The following is a 20,498-nucleotide window of genomic DNA, read 5'->3' on the forward strand; positions in this document are numbered from 1 at the left end:
GCATATTGTAATGGTTTTTAACAGGCCATTCACAAGTAGGAGTGAAAAAACATCACGGGGTGGTTTGAATCGGAGGGCCTGAATCAGGATAGGCTGTGTGTGGCAATGTAAAAATGGAGAAAAGCACCATGGGGTGGTCCATCATGCGGAGGTCAGGAAACATGAAGTGGAAATGTAGGATAGGTTTCTGAAAAACATCGCGGGGTGGTGAGCATTGTAAGAATTTCTAACAGCCCATTCACTAGTAGGAGTGAGAAAAACATCACGGGCTGGTGTGAATCAGAGGGCCTGCATTAGGGTAGGCATTGAGTGGCAATCAAGTATAGAGAAAAGCACCACGGGGTGGGCAACATGGAGAGATAATGAAACATGCAGTGGCAATGTAGGGTAGGTTTCTGATAAACATCGCAGGGTGGTGCGCATTGTAAGGGTTTCTAACAGGCTATTCACTGGTAGGAAAGAAAAAAACATCACGGGGTGGTGTGAATCGGAGGGCCTGAATCAGAATAGGCAGTGAGTGGCAATGTAGGATGGAGAAAAGCACCACAGGGTGGTCAGCATCGGGAGGTCAGGACAGATGAAGTGGCAATGTAGGATAGGTTTCTGATAAACATCGCGGGGTGGTAAGGTTTTCTAACAGGCAAATCATTAGTACAAGTGAGAACAACATCACGGGGTGGTGTGAATGAGGGCCTAAATTAGGATAGTCAGTGAGTGGCAATGCAAGAAGGAGAAAATCACCATTTGGTGGTAAGCATGGGGAGGTGAGGAAACATGAAGTGCAATGTAGCATAGGTTTCTGAAAAACATCGCGGAGTGGTGTGCATTGTAATGGTTTGTGACAGGCCATTCAATAGTAGGAGTGAAAACAACAGCACGGGTTGTTGTGAATCGGAGGGCCTGAATTAGGATAGGCAGTGAGTCACAATGAAGTATAGAGAAAAGCACCACAGGGTGGGCAACATGGGGAGGTCAGGAAACATGCAGTGGCAATGTAGGATAAGTTTCTGAAAAACATCACGGGGTGGTGTGCATTATAAGCGTTTATAACAAGCCATTCACAAGTAGAAGTGAGAAAAAAATCACGGGGTGATGTTAATCGGAGTGCCTGAATAAGGATAGGCAGTGAGTGTCAATGTAGAATGTAGAAAATCACCACGGGGTGGTCAGGATGGACAGTTCAGGAAACATGCAGTGGCAATGTATGACAGGTTTCTGAAAACCATTGTGGGTTGGTGCATATTGTAATGGTTTTTAACAGGCCATTCACTAGGAGAGTGAAAAAAACATCACGGCCTGGTTTGAATCGGAGGACCTGAATTAGGATAGGCAGTGAGTGTTAATGTAAAATGGAGAAAAGCACCATGGGGTGGTCTGTTTGGGGAGGTCAGGAAACACACAGAGGCAATGTAGGATAGGTTTATAAAAAACATCGCGGGGTGGCGAGCACTGTAAGGCTTTCTATCAGGCCATTCACTAGTAAGAGTGAGAAAAACATCACGGGCTGGTGTGAATCGGAGGGACTGAAATAGGATAGGCAGTGAGTGGCAATGTAGGATGAAGAAAACACCACAGGGTGATCAGCATGTAGAGGTCAGGACAGATGCAGTGGCAATGTAGAAAACGTTTCTGAAAAACATAGAGAAGTGGTGCGCATTGTAAGGGTTTCTAACAGGCCATTCCCTAGTAGGAGTGAGAAATACATCATGATGTGTTGTGAATCCGAGGGCCTGAATTAGCATAGGCAGTGAGTGGCAATGTAGAAGGGAGAAAAGCACAAAGTGGTGGTCAGGATGCTGAAGTCAGGAAACTTGCAGTGGCCATGTAGGATACGTTTCTGATAAACATCGCAGAGTTGTTTGCATTGTAAGGGTTTCTAACAGGCCTTTCCCTAGAAGTAGTGAAAACAACATCACTGGGTAGTGTGAATCGGAGGGCCTGAATTAGAATAGGCAGTGAGTGGCAATGTAGGTTGGAGAAAAGCACCACGGGGTGGTCAGCATGGGGAGGTCAGGAAACATGCAGTGGCAATGTAGGATAGGTTTCTGAAAAACATTGTGGGGTGGTGCGCATTATAAGCGTTTCTAAAAAGCTATTCACAAGTAGGAGTGACAAAAACATCACGGAGTGGTGTGAATCGGAGGGCCTGAATTAGGATAGACAGTGAATGGCAATGTAGGATGGAGAAAAGAACCACGGGTTTGTCAGCATGGGGAGGTAATGAAACATGCAGTGGCAATGAAGGATAGGTTTCGGAAAAACATCGCAGGGTGTTGCGCATTGTAAGGGTTTCTAACAGGCGATTCACTGGTAGGAGTGAAAAAAACATCATTGGGTAGGGTGAATTGGATGGCCTGAATCAGGATAGGCAGTGATTGGCAATGTAGGTTGTAGAAAAGCACCACGGGGTCGTCAGCATGGAGAGTTCATGAAACATGCAGTGGCAATGTAGGATAGGTTTCTGAAAAGTATCGCGGTTTGGTGCACATTGTAAGGGTTTCTAACAGGCCATTCACTAGTAGGAGTGAGAAAAACATCACGGGGTGGTGTGAATCAGAGGGCCTTAATTAGGATAGGCAGTGAGTGGCAATGTAGGAATGGAGTAAAGCACCAGAGGGTGGTCAGGATGGGGAGGTCAGGAAACATGCAGTGGCAATGTAGGATAGGTTTCTGATATACATCGCGGGATGGTGCGCATTGTCAGGGTTTCTAACAGGCAGTTAACTAGTACGAGTGAGAACAGCAGCACGGGATAGTGTGAATGAGGGCTTAAATTAGGATACTCAGTGAGTGGCAATGTAGGAAGGAGAAAATCACCACTTGATGGTCAGCATGCGGAGCTCAGGAAACATGAAGTGCAAAGTAGGATAGGTTTCTGAAAAACATCGCAGAGTGGTGCGCATTGTAAGTGTTTGTAACAAGCCATTCACTAGTAGGAGTGAGAACAACAGCATGGGGTTGTGTGAATAGGAGGGCCTGAATTAGGATACGCAGTGAGTGGCAATAAAAAATAGAGAAAAGCACCACGGGGTGGGCAACATGGGGAGGTCAGGAAATATGCAGTGGCAATGTAGGATAAGTTTCTGAAAAACATCACGGGGTGGTGCGCATTATATGCGTTTCTAACAAGCATTCACAAGTAGGAGTGAGAAAAACATCACGGGGTGGTGTGAATCGGAGGGCCAGAATTAGGTTAGGCTGTGAATGGCAATGTAGGATGGAGAAGAGAACCACGGGTTTGTCACCATGGGGAGGTAATGAAACATGCAGTGGCAATGTAGGATGGGTTTCTGATAAACATCGCAGGGTGGTGCGCATTGTAAGGTTTTCTAACAGGCTATTCACTGGTAGGATTGAAAGAACATCACGGGGTGGTGTGAATCGGATTGGCCTGAATCAGGATAGGCAGTGAGTGGCAATGTAGGATGTAGAAAAGCACCACGGGGAGGTCAGCATGGAGAGTTCATGAAAAATGCAGTGTCAATGTGGGATAGGTTTCTGAAAAGTATCACGGTTTGGTGCACATTGTAAGGGTTTCTAACAGGCCATTCACTAGTAGGAGTGAAAAAAACATCACTGCGTGGTGTGGATCGGATGGCCTGAATCGGGATAGGCAGTGAGTGGTAATGTAAAGTGGAGAAAAGCACCATGGGGTGGTCTGCATGGGGAAGTCAGGAAACATGCAGAGGCAATGTGGGATAGGTTTCTGAAAAACATCGTGGGGTCGTGAGCATTGTAAGGTTTTCTATCAGGCCATTCACTAGTAGGAGTGAGAAAAACATCACGGGCTGGTGTGAATCGGAGGTCCTGAATTCGGATAGGCAGTGAGTGGCAATGTAGGATGGAGAAAAGCACCACAGGGTAGTCAGCATGGTGAGGTCAGGACAGATGCAGTGGCAATGTAGGATAAGTTTGTGAGAAACATCGTGGGGTGGTGCGCATTGTAAGGTTTCTACCAGGCCATTCACTAGTAGGAGTGAGAAATACATCATGATGTGGTGTGAATCCGAGGGCCTGAATCAGCATAGACAGTGAGTGGCAATGTAGAATGGAGAAAAGCACAACAGGGTGGTCAGGATGGGGAGGTCAGGAAACATGCAGGGGCAACGTAGGATAGGTTTCTGAAAAACATCGCGGGGTGGTGAGCATTGTAAGGTTTTCTATCAGGCCATTCACTAGTAGGAGTGAGAAATACATCATGATGTGTTGTGAATCCGAGGGCCTGAATCAGCATAGCCAGTGAGTGGCAATGTAGAATGGAGAAAAGCACAACAGGGTGGTCAGGATGGGGAGGTCAGGAAACATGCAGTGGCAATGTTGGATAGATTTCTGCAAAACTTCGCGGGGTGGTGCGCATTATAAGTGTTTATAACAGGCCTCTCACTAGTAGAATTGATAAAACATCACGGGGTGTTGTGAATTGGAAGGCCTGAATCAGGATAGGCAGTGAGTAGCAATGTAGGACGGAGAAAAGCACCACGGGGCGGTCAGCATGGGGAGGTCAGGAAACATGCAGTGGCAATGTAGGATAGGTTTGTGAAAAACATCGCGGAGTGGTGCGCATTGTAAGGGTTTCTACCAGGCCACTCATTAGTATGAGTGAGAACAACATCACGGGGTGGTGTGAATGAGGGCCTAAATTAGGATACTCAGTGAGTGGCAATGTAGGAAGGAGAAAATCACCACTTGGTGGTCAGCATGGGGAGGTCAGGAAACATGAAGTGCAATGTAGGATAGGTTTCTGAAAAACATCGCGGAGTGGTGCACATTGTAAGGGTTTGTAACAGGCTATTCACTAGTAGAAGTGAGAACAACAGCACGGCTTGGTGTGAATCGGAGGGCATGAATTAGGATAGGCAGTGAGTGGCAATGTAGGATGTAGAAAAGCACCACGGGGTGGTCAGCATGGAGAGTTCAGGAATCATGCAGTGGCAATGTAGGATAGGTTTCTGAAAAGCATTGCGGGTTGGTGCACATTGTAAGTTTTTCTAACAGGCCATTCACTAGGAGGAGTGAAAAAAAATCACGGTGTGGTGTGAATCAGAGGGCCTGAATCGGGATTGGCAGTGAGTGGTAAATTAAAAGGGAGAAAAGCACCACCGGGTGGTCAGGATGGGGAGGTCAGGAAACCTGCAGAGGCAATTTAGGATAGGTTTCTGAAAAGCATCGCAGGGTGGCGAGCATTGTAAGGTTTTCTATCAGGCCATTCACTAGTAGGAGTGAGAAAAACATCACGGGCTGGTGTGAATCGGAGGGCCTGAATTCGGATAGGCAGTGAGAGGCAATGTAGGATGGAGAAAAGCACCACAGGGTGGTCAGCATGGGGAGGTCAGGACAGATACAGTGGCAATGTAGGATAAGTTTGTGAGAAACATCGTGGGGTGGTGCTCATTGTAAGGTTTCTACCAGGGAATTCACTAGTAGGAGTGAGAAATACATCATGATGTGGTGTGAATCCGAGGGCCTGAATTGGCATAGACAGTGAGTGGCAATGTAGAATGGAGAAAAGCACAACAGGGTGGTCAGGATGGGGAGGTCAGGAAACATGCAGGGGCAACGTAGGATAGGTTTCTGAAAAACATCGCGGGGTGGTGAGCATTGTAAGGTTTTCTATCAGGCCATTCACTAGTAGGAGTGAGAAATACATCATGATGTGTTGTGAATCCGAGGGCCTGAATCAGCATAGACAGTGAGTGGCAATGTAGAATGGAGAAAAGCACAACAGGGTGATCAGGATGGGGAGGTCAGGAAACATGCAGTGGCAATGTTGGATAGATTTCTGCAAAACTTCGCGGGGTGGTGCGCATTATAAGAGTTTATAACAGGCCTCTCACTAGTAGAATTGATAAAACATCATGGGGTGTTGTGAATTGGAAGGCCTGAATCAGGATAGTCAGTGAGTGGCAATGTAGGACGGAGAAAAGCACCACGGGGCGGTCAGCATGGGGAGGTCAGGAAACATGCAGTGGCAATGTAGGATAGGTTTGTGAAAAACATCGCGGGGTGGTGCGCATTGTAAGGGTTTGTAACAGGCCATTCACTATTAGGAGTGAGAACAACAGCACGAGCTGGTGTGAATCGGATGACCTGAATTAGGATAGGCAGTGAGTGGGAATGGAGAATGGAGAAAAGCATCACAGGGTGGGCAACATGGGGAGGTCAGGAAACATGCAGTGGCAATGGAGGATAGGTTTCTGAAAAACATTCCGTGGTGGTGCGCATTATAAGCGTTTGTAACAAGCCATTCACAAGTAGGAGTGAGAAAAACATCACGGGGTGGTGTGAATCGGATGGCCTGAATCAGGATAGGCAGTGAGTGGGAATGTAGGATGTAGAAAAGCACCATGGTTAGGTCAGCATGGAGAGATCAGGAAACATGCAGTGGCAATGTAGGATAGGTTTTGGAAAAACATCGCGGGGTGGTGCACATTGTAAGGGTTTCTAACAGGCGATTCACTAGTAGGAGTGAGAAATGCATCATGATATGGTGTGAATCCGAGGGCCTGAATCAGCATAGACAGTGAGTGGCAATATAGAATGGAGAAAAGCACATAGTGGTGGTCAGGATGTGGAGGTCAGGAAATATGCAGTGGCAATGTAGAATAGGTTTCTGAAAAACATCGCGGGGTGGTGCGCATTGTAAGGGTTTGTAACAGGCCATTCACTAGTAGGAGTGAGAACAACAGCACGAGCTGGTGTGAATCGGAGGGCCTGAATTAGGATAGGCAGTTAGTGGGAATTGAGAATGGAGAAAAGCACCACGGGTTGGGCAACATGGGGAGGTCAGGAAACATGCAGTTGCAATGTAGGATAGGTTTCTGAAAAACATCGCAGATTGGTGCGCATTGTAAGTGTTTCTAACGGCCATTCACTAGTAGGAGTGAGAAAAACGTCACGCGGAGGTGTGAATCGGAGGGCCTGAATTGGGATAGTCAGTGAGTTGCAATGTCGGATGGAGAAAAGCATCACAGTGTGGTCAGCATGGGGAGGTCAGGAAACATTCAGTGGCAATGTAGGATAGGTTTCTGAAAAACATCGCAGATTGGTGCGCATTGTAAGTGTTTCTAACGGCCATTCACTAGTAGGAGTGAGAAAAACATCACGCGGAGGTGTGAATCTGAGGGCCTGCATTAGGATAGGCAGTGAGTTGCAATGAAGTATAGAGAAAAGCACCACGGGGTGGGGAACATGTGGAGGTCCGGAAACATGCATTGGCAATGTAGGATAAGTTTCTGAAAAACATCACGGGTTGGGGCGCATTATAAGCGTTTCTAACAAGCCATTCACATGTAGGAGTGAGAAAAACATCACGGGGTGGTGTGAATCGAAGGGCCTGAATTAGGATAGGCAGTGAATGGCAATGTAGAATGGAGAAAAGAACCACGGGTTTGTCAGCATGGAGAGGTAATGAAACATGCAGTGGCAATGTAGGATAGGTTTCTGATAAACATCGCAGGGTGCTTCGCATTGTAAGGGTTTCTAACAGGCTATTCACTGGTAGGAAAAAAAAATATTACGGGGTGGTGTGAATCAGAGGTCCTGAATCAGGATAGGCAGTGAGTGGCAATGTAGTATGTAGAAAACCACCACGGGGTGGTCAGCATGGAGAGATCAATAAACATGCAGTGGCAATGTAGGATAGGTTTCTGAAAAGCATCGCGGGTAGGTGCACATTGTAAGGTTTTCTATCAGGCCATTCACTAGTAGGAGTGAGAAATACATCATGATGTGTTGTGAATCCGAGGGCCTGAATCAGCATAGACAGTGATTGGCAATGTAGAATGGAGAAAAGCACCACGGGGTGGTCAGGATGGCTAGGTTAGGAAACATGCAGTGGCAATGTAGGACAGGTTTCTGAAAAACATCGCGGGGTGGTGCGCATTGTAAAGGTTTCTCACAGGCCATTCACTAGAAGCAGTGAGAACAACATCACTGGGTGGTGTGAATCGGAGGGACTGAATCGGGATAGGCAGAGAGTGGAAATGTAAAATGGAGAAAAGCAGCACGGGGTGGTCTGCATGGAGAAGTCAGGAAACATGCAGTGGCAATTTAGGATAGGTTTCTGAAAAACATCATGAAGGGGTGCGCAATGCAAGGGCTACCAACAGGCCTTTCACTAGTAGGACGGAGAAAAACATCACGGGGTGGTGTGAATCAGACATTCTGTATTTGGATAGGCAGTGAGTGGCAATGTAGGAAGGAGAAAAGCACCACGGGGTGGTCAGCATGGGGAGGTCAGGAACCATGCATTGGCAATGTAGGATAGGTTTCTGAAAAACATCACGGCGTGGTGCGCATTGTAAGTGTTTCTAACAGGCCATTCACTAGTACGAGTGAGAACAACATCATGGGGTGGTGTGAATCGGAGGGCCTGAATTAGGATAGGCAGTGAGTGGCAATATATGTTGGAGAATTGCACCACGGGGTGGTCAGGATGGGGAGGTCAGGAAACATGCAGTGGCAATGGAGGATAGGTTTCTGAAAAACATTCCGTGGTGGTGCGCATTATAAGCGTTTCTAACAAGCCATTCACAAGTAGGAGTGAGAAAAACATCACGGGGTTGTGTGAATCGGATGGCCTGAATCAGGATAGGCAGTGAGTGGCAATGTAGGATGTAGAAAAGCACCATGGGCAGGTCAGCATGGAGAGTTCAGGAAACATACAGTGGCAATATAGGATAAGTTTCTGAAAAACATCGCAGGGTGCTGCGCATTGTAAGGGTTTCTAACAGGCCATTCACTAGTAGGAGTGAGAAATACATCATGATGTGTTGTGAATCCGAGGGCGAGAATCTGTCCAGACAGTGAGTGGCAATTTAGAATGGAGAAAAGTACCACGGGGTGGTCAGGATTGGGAGGTCAGGAAACATGCAGTGGCATTGTAGGATAGGTTTATGAAAAACATCGCGGGTGGAGAGCGTTGTAAGGTTTTCTATCAGGCCATTCACTAGTAGGAGTGAGAAAAACATCACGGGGTGGTGTGAATCGGAGGGCCTGAATTCGGATAGGCAGTGAGTGGCAATGTAGAATGGAGAAAAGCACCACAGGGTGGTCATATGAGGATGTCAGGACAGATGCAATGGGAATGTAGGATAGGTTTCTGATAAACATCGCGGGGTGGTGCACATTGTAAGGGTTTCTACCAGGCCACTCATTAGTACGAGTGAGAACAACATCACGGGGTGGTGTGAATGAGGGCCTAAATTAGGATACTCAGTGAGTGGCAATGTAGGAAGGAGAAAATCACCACTTCGTGGTCAGCATTGGGAGGTCAGGAAACATGAAGTGCAATGTAAGATAGGTTTCTGAAAAACATCGCGGAGTGGTGCGCATTGTATGGGTTTGTAACAGGCTATTCACTAGTAGAAGTGAGAACAACAGCACGGCTTGGTGTGAATCAGAGGGCATGAATTAGGATAGGCAGTGAGTTGGCAATGTAGGATGTAGAAAAGCACCACGGGGTGGTCAGCATGGAGAGTTCAGCAATCATGCAGTGGCAATGTAGGATAGGTTTCTGAAAAGCATTGCAGGTTGGTGCACATTGTAAGGGTTTCTAACAGGCCATTCACTAGGAGGAGTGAAAAAAACATCACGGTGTGGTGTGAATCGGAGGGCCTGAATCGGGATTGGCAGTGAGTGGTAAAGTAAAAGGGAGAAAGGCACCACGGGGTGGTCAGGATGGGGAGGTCAGGAAACCTGCAGAGGCAATTTAGGATAGGTTTCTGAAAAGCAGCGCAGGGTGGCGAGCATTGTAAGGTTTTCTATCAGGCCATTCACTAGTAGGAGTGAGAAAAACATCACGGGCTGGTGTGAATCGGAGGGCCTGAATTCGGATAGGCAGTGAGTGGCAATGTAGGATGGAGAAAAGCACCACAGGGTGGTCAGCATGGGGAGTTCAGGACAGATGCAGTGGCAATGTAGGATAAGTTTGTGAGAAACATCGTGGGGTGGTGCGCATTGTAAGGTTTCTACCAGGCCATTCACTAGTAGGAGTGAGAAATACATCATGATGTGGTGTGAATCCGAGGGCCTGAATCAGCATAGACAGTGAGTGGCAATGTAGAATGGAGAAAAGCACAACAGGGTGGTCAGGATGGGGAGGTCAGGAAACATGCAGGGGCAACGTAGGATAGGTTTCTGAAAAACATCGCGGGGTGGTGAGCATTGTAAGGTTTTCAATCAGGCCATTCACTAGTAGGAGTGATTAATACATCATGATGTGTTGTGAATCCGAGGGCCTGAATCAGCATAGACAGTGAGTGGCAATGTAGAATGGAGAAAAGCACAACAGGCTGGTCAGGATGGGGAGGTCAGGAAACATGCAGTGGCAATGTTGGGTAGATTTCTGCAAAACTTCGCGGGGTGGTGCGCATTATAAGTGTTTATAACAGGCCTCTCACTAGTAGAATTGATAAAACATCACGGGGTGTTGTGAATCGGAAGGCCTGAATCAGGATAGGCAGTGAGTGGCAATGTAGGACGGAGAAAAGCACCACGGGGCCGTCAGCATGGGGAAGTCAGGAAACATGCAGTGGCAATGTAGGATAGGTTTGTGAAAAACATCGCGGGGTGGTGCGCATTGTAAGAGTTTGTAACAGGCCATTCACTATTAGGAGTGAGAACAACAGCACGAGCTGGTGTGAATCGGATGACCTGAATTAGGATAGGCAGTGAGTGGGAATGGAGAATGGAGAAAAGCATCACGGGGAGGGCAACATGGGGAGGTCAGGAAACATGCAGTGGCAATGGAGGATAGGTTTCTGAAAAACATTCCGTGGTGGTGCGCATTATAAGGGTTTGTAACAAGCCATTCACAAGTAGGAGTGAGAAAACATCACGGGGTGGTGTGAATCGGATGGCCTGAATAAGGATAGGCAGTGAGTGGGAATGTAGGATGTAGAAAAGCTCCATGGTTAGGTCAGCATAGAGAGATCAGGAAACATGCAGTGGCAATGTAGGATAGGTTTTGGAAAAACATCGCGGGGTGGTGCACATTGTAAGGGTTTCTAACAGGCGATTCACTAGTAGGAGTGAGAAATGCATCATGATTTGGTGTGAATCCGAGGGCCTGAATCAGCATAGACAGTGAGTGGCAATATAGAATGGAGAAAAGCACAAAGTGGTGGTCAGGATGTGGAGGTCAGGAAATATGCAGTGGCAATGTAGAATAGGTTTCTGAAAAACATCGCGGGGTGGTGCGCATTGTAAGTGTTTCTAACGGCCATTCACTAGTAGGAGTGAGAAAAACATCACGCGGAGGTGTGAATCGGAGGGCCTGCATTAGGATAGGCAGTGAGTGGCAATGAAGTATAGAGAAAAGCACCACGGGGTGGGCAACATGTGGAGGTCCGGAAACATGTAGTGGCAATGTAGGATAAGTTTCTGAAAAACATCACGGGTTGGGGCGCATTATAAGCGTTTCTACCAAGCCATTCACATGTAGGAGTGAGAAAAACATCACGGGGTGGTGTGAATCGAAGGGCCTGAATTAGGATAGACAGTGAATGGCAATGTAGAATGGAGAAAAGAACCATGGGTTTGTCACCATGGAGAGGTAATGAAACATGCTGTGGCAATGTAGGATATGTTTCTGATAAACATCGCAGGGTGGTTCGCATTGTAAGGGTTTCTAACAGGCTATTCACTGGTAGGAAAGTAAAAATATCACGTGGTGGTGTGAATCAGAGGGCCTGAATCAGTATAGGCAGTGAGTGGCAATGTAGTATGTAGAAAACCACCACGGGGTGGTCAGCATGGAGAGTTCAGTAAACATGCAGTTGCAATGTAGGATAGGTTTCTGAAAAGCATCGCAGGTAGGTGCACATTGTAAGGTTTTCTATCAGGCCATTCACTAGTAGGAGTGAGAAATACATCATGATGTGTTGTGAATCCGAGGGCCTGAATCAGCATAGACAGTGATTGGCAATGTAGAATGGAGAAAAGCACCACGGGGTGGTCAGGATGGCTAGGTTAGGAAACATGCAGTGGCAATGTAGGACAGGTTTCTGAAAAACATCGTGGGGTGGTGCGCATTGTAAAGGTTTCTCACAGGCCATTCACTAGAAGCATTGAGAACAACATCACTGGGTGGTGTGAATCGGAGGGACTGAATCGGGAAAGGCAGAGAGTGGTAATGTAAAATGGAGAAAAGCACCATGGGGTGGTCTGCATGGGGAGGTCAGGAAACATGCAGTGGCAATGTAGGACAGGTTTCTGAAAAACATCATGAAGAGGTGCGCATTGTAAGGGCTTCCAACAGGCCTTTCACTAGTAGGACGGAGAAAAACATCATGGGGTGGTGTGAATCAGACATTCTGTATTAGGATAGGCAGTGAGTGGCATGTAGGAAGGAGAAAAGCACCACGGGGTGGTCAGCATGGGGAGGTCAGGAAACATGCATTGGCAATGTAGGATAGGTTTCTGAAAAACATCATGGCGTGGTGCGCATTGTAAGTGTTTCTAACAGGCCATTCACTAGTACGAGTGAGAACAGCACGGGATGGTGTGAATGAGGCCCGAAATTAGGATACTCAGTGAGTGGCAATGTAGGAAGGAGAAAATCACCACTTGGTGGTCAGCATGGGGAGGTCAGGAAACATGAAGTGCAATGTAGGGTAGGTATCTGAAAAACATCGAGGAGTGGTGCGCATTGTAAGGGTTGGTAACAGGCCATTCACTAGTAGGAGTGAGAACAACAGCACGGGGTGGTGTGAATCGGAGTGCCTGAATTAGGATAGGCAATGAGTGGCAATATAGGTTGGAGAATTGCACCACGGGGTGGTCAGGATGGGGAGGTCAGGAAACATGCAGTGGCAATGGAGGATAGGTTTCTGAAAAACATTCCGTGGTGGTGCGCATTATAAGCGTTTCTAACAAGCCATTCACAAGTAGGAGTGAGAAAAACATCACGGGGTGGTGTGAATCGGATGGCCTGAATAAGGATAGGCAGTGAGTGGCAATGTAGGATGTAGAAAAGCACCATGGTTAGGTCAGCATGGAGAGTTCAGGAAACATGCACTGGCAATGTATGATAGGTTTCGGAAAAACATCACATGGTGGTGCGCATTGTAAGGGTTTCTAAAAGGCCATTCACTAGTAGGAGTGAGAAATGCATCATGATGTGTTGTGAATCCGAGGGCCTGAATCTGTCCAGACAGTGAGTGGCAATTTATAATGGAGAAAAGTACCACGGGGTGGTCAGGATTGGGAGGTCAGGAAACATGCAGTGGCATTGTAGGATAGGTTTATGAAAAACATCGTGGGGTGGTGAGCATTGTAAGGTTTTCTATCAGGAAATTCACTAGTAGGAGTGAGAGAAACATCACGGGGTGGTGTGAATCGGAGGGCCTGAATTTGGATAGGCAGTGAGTGGCAATGTAGAATGGAGAAAAGCACCACATGGTGGTCACATGAGGAGGTGAGGACAGATGCAATGGGAATGTAGGATAGGTTTCTGATAAACATCGCGGGGTGGTGCACATTGTAAGGGTTTCTACCAGGCCACTCATTAGTACGAGTGAGAACAACATCACGGGGTGGTGTGAATGAGGGCCTAAATTAGGATACTCAGTGAGTGGCAATGTAGGAAGGAGAAAATCACCACTTGGTGGTCAGCATTGGGAGGTCAGGAAACATGAAGTGCAATGTAGGATAGGTTTCTGAAAAACATCGCGGAGTGGTGCACATTGTAAGAGTTTGTAACAGGCTATTCACTAGTAGAAGTGAGAACAACAGCACGGCGTGGTGTGAATCGGAGGGCCTGAATTAGGATAGGCAGTAAGTGGTAATGAAGAATAGAGAAAAGCACCACGGGTTGGGCAACATGGGGAGATCGGGAAATATGCAGTGGCAATGTAGGATAAGTTTCTGAAAAACATCACGGGGTGGGGTGCATTATAATCATTTCTAACAAGCCATTCACAAGTAATAGTGAGAAAAACTTCACGGGGTGGTGTGAATCGGAGGGCCTGAATTAGGATAGGCAGTGAATGGCAATGTAGGATGGAGGAAAGAAGAACTGGTTTGTAAGCATGGGGAGGTAATGAAACATGCAGTGGCCATGTAGGACAGGTTTCTGATAAACATCGCAGGGTGGTGCGCATGTAAGGGTTTCTAACAGGCCATTCAGTAGTAGGAGTGAGAAATACATCATGATGTGTTGTGAATCCGAGGGCCTGAATCAGCACAGACAGTGAGTGGCAATGCAGAATGGAGAAAAGCACAACGGAGAGGTCAGGATGGGTTGGTCAGCAAACATGCAGTGGCAATGTATGATAGGTTTCTGAAAAACATCGCAGGGTGGGGCGCATTGTAACTTTTCTAACAGACCATTCACTAGTAGGAGGGAGAAAAACATCACGGGGTGGTGTGAATCGGAGGGCCTGAATCAGTATAGGCAGTGAGTCGCAATGTAGGATGGAGAAAAGCACCACGGGTTTGTCAGCATGGTGAGGTAATGAAACATGCAGTGGCAATGTAGGATACGTTTCTGATAAACATCGCTAGGTGGTGCGCATTGTAAGGTTTTCTAACAGGCCATTCCCTAGAAGGATTGAGAACAACATCACAGGGTGGTGTGAAACGGAGGCCTGAATTAGAATAGGCAGTGAGTGGTAATGTAGGTTGGATAAAAGCACCACGGGGTCGTCTGCTTGGGGAGGTCAGGAAACATGCAGTGGCAATGTAGGATAGGTTTCTGAAAAACATCGTGGGGTGGTGAGCATTGTAAGGGTTTCTAACAGTCCATTTACTAGTAGGACTGAGAAAAACATCATGCGATGGTGTGAATCGGAATGCCTGAATCAGGATAGTCAGTGAGTGTCAATGTAGGATTCAGAAAAGAACCATGGGGTGGTCAGCATTGGGAGGTCAGGAAACATGCAGAGGCAATGTAGGATAGGTTTCTGAATAACATCGTGGGTTGGTGCGCATTTTAAGTGTTTCTAACAGGCCATTCACTAGTAGGAGTGAAAAAAACATCACGGTGTGGTGTGAATTGGAGGGCCTGAATCAGGATAGGCAGTGAGTGGCAATGTAAAATAGAAAAAAGCACCAAGGGGTGGTCAACATGGGGAGGTCAGGAAACATGCAGTGGCAATGTAGAATAGGTTTCTTAAAAACATCGCGGGGTGGTGCGCATTGTATGGGTGTGTGTTACATTATATTCACTAGTAGGAGTGAAAAAAACATCACGGCGTGGTGTGAATTGGAGGGCCTGAATCAGGATAGGCAGTGAGTGGCAATGTAAAATAGAAAAAAGCACCAAGGGTTGGTCAACATGGGGAGGTCAGGAAACATGCAGTGGCAATGTAGAATAGGTTTCTTAAAAACATCGCGGGGTGGTGCGCATTGTATGGGTGTGTGTTACATTACATTCACTAGTAGGAGTGAGAAAAACATCACGGGGAGGTGCGCATTGTATGGGTGTGTGTTACATTACATTCACTAGTAGGAGTGAGAAAAACATCACGGGGTGGTGGGAATCGGAGGGTCTGAATTAGGATAGGCAGTGAGTGGCAATGTAGGATGGAGAAAAGCACCACGGGGTGGTCAGCATGGGGAGGTCAGGGAACATGCAGTGGCAATGTAGGATAGGTTTCTGAAAAACATCGCGGGGTGGTGCGCATTGTATGGGTGTGTGTTACATTACATTCACTATCAGGAGTGAGAAAAACATCACGGGGTGGTGTGCATTGTATGGGTGTGTTTTACATTACATTCACTAGTAGGAGTGAGAAAAACATCACGGGGTGGTGTGAACGCGGGCCTAAATTAGGATAGGCAGTGATTGGCAATGTCGGAAGGAGAAAAGCACCATGGGGTGGTCAGCATGGGGACGTAATGAAACGTGCAGTGGCAATTTAGGATAGGTTTCAGATAAACATCGCAGGGTCGTGCACATTGTAAGGGTTTCTAACAGGCCATTCACTAGTAGGAGTGAGAACAACATCACGAGGTGGTGTGAATCGGAGGGCCTTAATTAGAATAAGCAGTAAGTGGCAATGTACGTTGGAGAAAAGCACCATCGGGTTGTCAGTATGGGGAGATCTGGAAACATGCAGTGGCAATGTAGGATAGGTTTCTGAAAAACATCGCGGGGTGGGGCACATTGTAAGTGTTTCTAGCAGAACTTTCACTAGTAAGATTGCGAAAACATCACGGGGTGTAGTGTATCGGAAGGCCTGAATCAGGATAGGCAGTGAGTGCCAATGTAGGATGGAGAAAAGAACCATGGGGTGGTCAGCATGGGGAGGTCAGGAAACATTCACTGCCAATGTAGGATACGTTTCTGATAAACATTGCAGGGTGGGGCGCATTGTAAGGGATTCTCACAGGCCATTCACTAGAAAGAGTGAGAACAAAATCACTGGGTGGTGCTAATCGGAGGGCCAAATCGGGATAGGCAGAGAGTGGTAATGTAAAATGGAGAAAAGCACCACGGGGTGGTCAGCATGGGGAGGTCAGGAAACATGCAGGCGCAATGTAGGATAGGTTTCTGAAAAACATTGCGGGGTGGCGAGCATTGTAATGTTTTCTATCAGGCCATTAACTAGTAGGAGTGAGAAAAACATCACGGTGTGGTGTGAATCGGAGGGCCTGAATTCGGATAGTCCGTGAGTGGCAATGTAGGATGTAGAACAGCACCACAGGGTGGTCAGCTCGGGGAGGTCAGGACAGATGCAGTGTCAATGTAGGATAGGTTTCTGAAAAACATCGCCGTGAGTTGTGCATTGTAAGTGCTTCTAACAGGCCATTCACTAGTAGTAGTCAGAAATACATCATGATGTGTTGTGAATCCTAGGGCCTGAATCAGCATAGACAGTTGGTGGCAATGTAGAATGGAGGAAAGCACAACGGGGTGGTCAGCATGGGGAGGTCAGGAAACATGCAGTGGCAATGTAGGATAGGTTTATGAAAAACATCGCGTGGTCATGAGCATTGTAAGTTTTTCGATCAGGCCATTCACTAGTAGGAGTGAGAAAAACATCACGGGCTGGTGAGAATCAGAGGGCCTGAATTCGGACAGGCAGTGAGTGACAATGTAGAATGGAGAAAAGCACCACATGTTGGTCAGCATGGGGAGGTCAGGACAGATGCAGTGGCAATGTAGGATAGGTTTTTGATAAACATCACTGGGTGGTGCGCATCATAAGGGTTTCTAACAGGCCATTCATTAGTACGACTGAGAACAACATCACAGGGTGGTGTGAATGAGGGCCTAAATTAGGATACTCAGTGAGTGGTAATGTAGGAAGGAGAAAATCACCACTTGGTGGTCAGCATGGGGAGGTCAGGAAACATGAAGTGCAATGTAGGATAGGTTTCTGAAAAACATCGGCGAGTGGTGCGCATTGTAAGGGTTTGTAACAGGCCATTCACTATTAGGAGTGAGTACAACAGCACGGCGTGGTGTGAATCGGAGGGCATGAATTAGGATAGGCAGTGAGTGGCAATGTAGGATGTAGAAAAGCACCACGGGGTGGTCAGCATGGAGAGTTCAGGAATCATGCAGTGGCAATGTAGGATAGGTTTCTGAAAAGCATTGCGGGTTGGTGCACATTGTAAGGGTTTCTAAAAGGCCATTCACTAGGAGGAGTGAAAAAAACATCACGGTGTGGTGTGAATCGGAGGGCCTGAATCGGGATTGGCAGTGAGTGGTAAAGTAAAAGGGAGAAAAGCACCACGGTGTGGTCAGGATGGGGAGGTCAGGAAACATGCAGAGGCAATTTAGGATAGGTTTCTGAAAAACATCGCAGGGTGGCGAGCATTGTAAGGTTTTCTATCAGGCCATTCACTAGTAGGAGTGAGAAAAACATCACGGGGTGGTGTGAATAGGAGGGCCTGAATTCGGATAGGCAGTGAATGGCAATGTAGGATGGAGAAAAGCAAAACAGGGTGGTCAACATGGGGAGGTCAGGACAGATGCAGTGGCAATGTAGGATAGGTTCCTGAAAAACATCGCGGTGTGGTGCGCATTGTCAGGGTTTCGAACAGGCCATTCATTAATAGGAGTGAGAAATACATCATGATGTATTGTGAATCCGAGGGCCTGAATCAGCACAGACAGTGAGTGGCCATGTATAATAGAGAAAAGCAGAACGGGGAGATCAGGATGGCTAGGTCAGGAAACATGCAGTGGCAATGTATGATAGGTTTTTGAAAAACATCACAGGGTGGTGCGCATTGTCAGAGTTTCTAACAGGCCATTCACTAGTAGTAGTGAGAAAAACATCACGGGGTGGTGTGAATCGGAGGTCCTGAATTACGTAAGGCAATGAGTGGCAATGTAGGATGGAGAAAAGCACCACGGGGTGGTCAGCATGGGGAGGTCAGGAAACATACAGTGGCAATGTAGGATAGGTTTTGAAAATCATTGTGTGGCGGTGCGCATTGTAAGGGTTTCTAACACGGAATTCACGAGTAGGAGTGAGAAAAACATCACGGGGTGTTGTGAATCCGAGGGTTTGAAACAGTATAGGCAGGGATTCGCAATATAGGATGGAGAAAAGCACCCCGGGTTGGTCAGCAAGGGGAGGTAATGAAACATGCAGTGGCAATGTAGGATACGTTTCTGATAAACATCACAGGGTGGTGCACATTGTAAGGTTTTCTAACAGGCCATTCCCTAGAAGGAGTGAGAACAACATCACTGTGTAGTGTGAATCGGATGGCCTGAATTAGAATAGGCAGTGAGTGGCAATGTAGGTTGTAGAAAAGCACCACGGGGTGGTCTACCTGGGGAGGTCAGAAAACATGCCATGGCAATGTATGATAGGTTTCTGAAAAACATCGTGGGGGGTGAGCATTGTAAGGTTTTCTAACAGGCCATTCACTAGCAGGAGTAAGAAGAACATCACGGGGTGTTGTCAATCAGAGGGCCTGAATTCGGTTAGGCAGAGAGTGGCAATTTAGGATGGAGAAAAGCACCACAGGGTGGGCAGCATGGGGAGGTCAGGACAGATGCAGTGGCAATGTAGGATAGGTTTCTGAAAAACATCACGGTGTGGTGCGCATTGTCAGGGTTTGTAACAGGCCATTCACTAGTAGGAGTGAGAAATACATCATGATGTGTTTTGAATCCGAGGGCCTGAATCACCACAGACAGTTAGTGGCCATGTAGAATGGAGAAAAGTAGAACAGGGAGGGCAGGTTGGGGAGGTCAGGAAACATGCAGTGGCAATGTATGATAGGTTTCTGAAAAACATCACGAGTTGGTGCGCATTTTCAGGGTTTCTAACAGGCCATTCACTAGAAGGAGTGAGAAAAACATCACGGGGTGGTGTGATTCGGCGGTCCTGAATTAGGTTAGGCACTGAGTGGCAATGTCGGATGGAGAAAAGCACCACGGGGTGGTCAGCATTGGGAGTTCAGGAAACATGCAGTGACAACAATGTATGATAGGTTTCTGAAAAACGTCGCGGGTTGGTGCGCATTGCAACTGTTTCTAACAGGCCATGCACTAGTAGGAGTTCTGACAAACATCACGGGCTGATGTGAATAGGTGGTCGTGAATTAGGATAGGCAGTGAGTGGTAATGTAGGATGGAGAAAATCACCTCGGGTGGTCAGCATGGGGAGGTGAGGAATCATGCAGTGGCAATGTAGGATAGGTTTTGAAAATCATCGCAGGGTGGTCCGCATTGTAAGGGTTTGACAGGGCATTCACTAGTAGGAGTGAGAAAAACATCACGGGGTGGTGTGAATCGGAGGGCCTGAATCAGTGTAGGCAGTGAGTGGCAATGTAGGTTGGAGAAATGCACCACAGGGTGGTCAACACGGTGAGGTCAGGAAACATGCAGTGGCAATGAAGGATAGGTTTCTGATAAACATCAGGGGGTGATGCGCATTGTAAGGGTTTCTAACAGGTCATTCACTAGTAGGAGTGAGAAAAACATCACGGGGTGGTGTGAACCGGAGATCCTGAATTAGGATAGGCAGTGAGTGGCAATGTAGGATGGAGAAAAGCACCATGCGGTGGTCAGCATGGGGAGGTCAGGAATCATGCAGTGGCAATGTAGGATAGGTTTCTGAAAATCATAGCAGGGTGGTGCGCATTGTAACGGTTTCTAACAGGCTATTCACTGGTAGGAGTGAAAAAAACATCACGGGGTGGTGTGAATCTGATGGCCTGAATCTGGATAGGCAGTGAGTGGCAATGTAGGATGTAGAAAAGCACCATGGGCAGGACAGCATGGAGAGTTCAGGAAACATGCAGTGGCAATACAGGATAGGTTTCTGAAAAACATCGCAGGGTGCTGCGCATTGTAAGGGTTTCTAACAGGCCATTCACTAGTAGGAGTGAGAAATACATCATGATATGGTGTGAATCCGAGGGCCTGAATCAGCATAGACAGTGAGTGGCAATGTAGAATGGAGAAAAGCACAACGGGGTGGTCAGGATGGGGAGGTCAGGAAACATGCAGTGGCAATGTAGGATAAGTTTATGAAAAACATTGCGGGGTGGTGTGCATTGTAAGTTTTTCTATCAGGCCATTCTTT

This window comes from Cavia porcellus, unplaced genomic scaffold, assembly GCF_034190915.1.
Source record: "Cavia porcellus strain 051 isolate PalLab524CR breed Dunkin Hartley unplaced genomic scaffold, mCavPor4.1 scaffold_2, whole genome shotgun sequence".
Classification (NCBI taxonomy): Eukaryota; Metazoa; Chordata; class Mammalia; order Rodentia; family Caviidae; genus Cavia; species Cavia porcellus.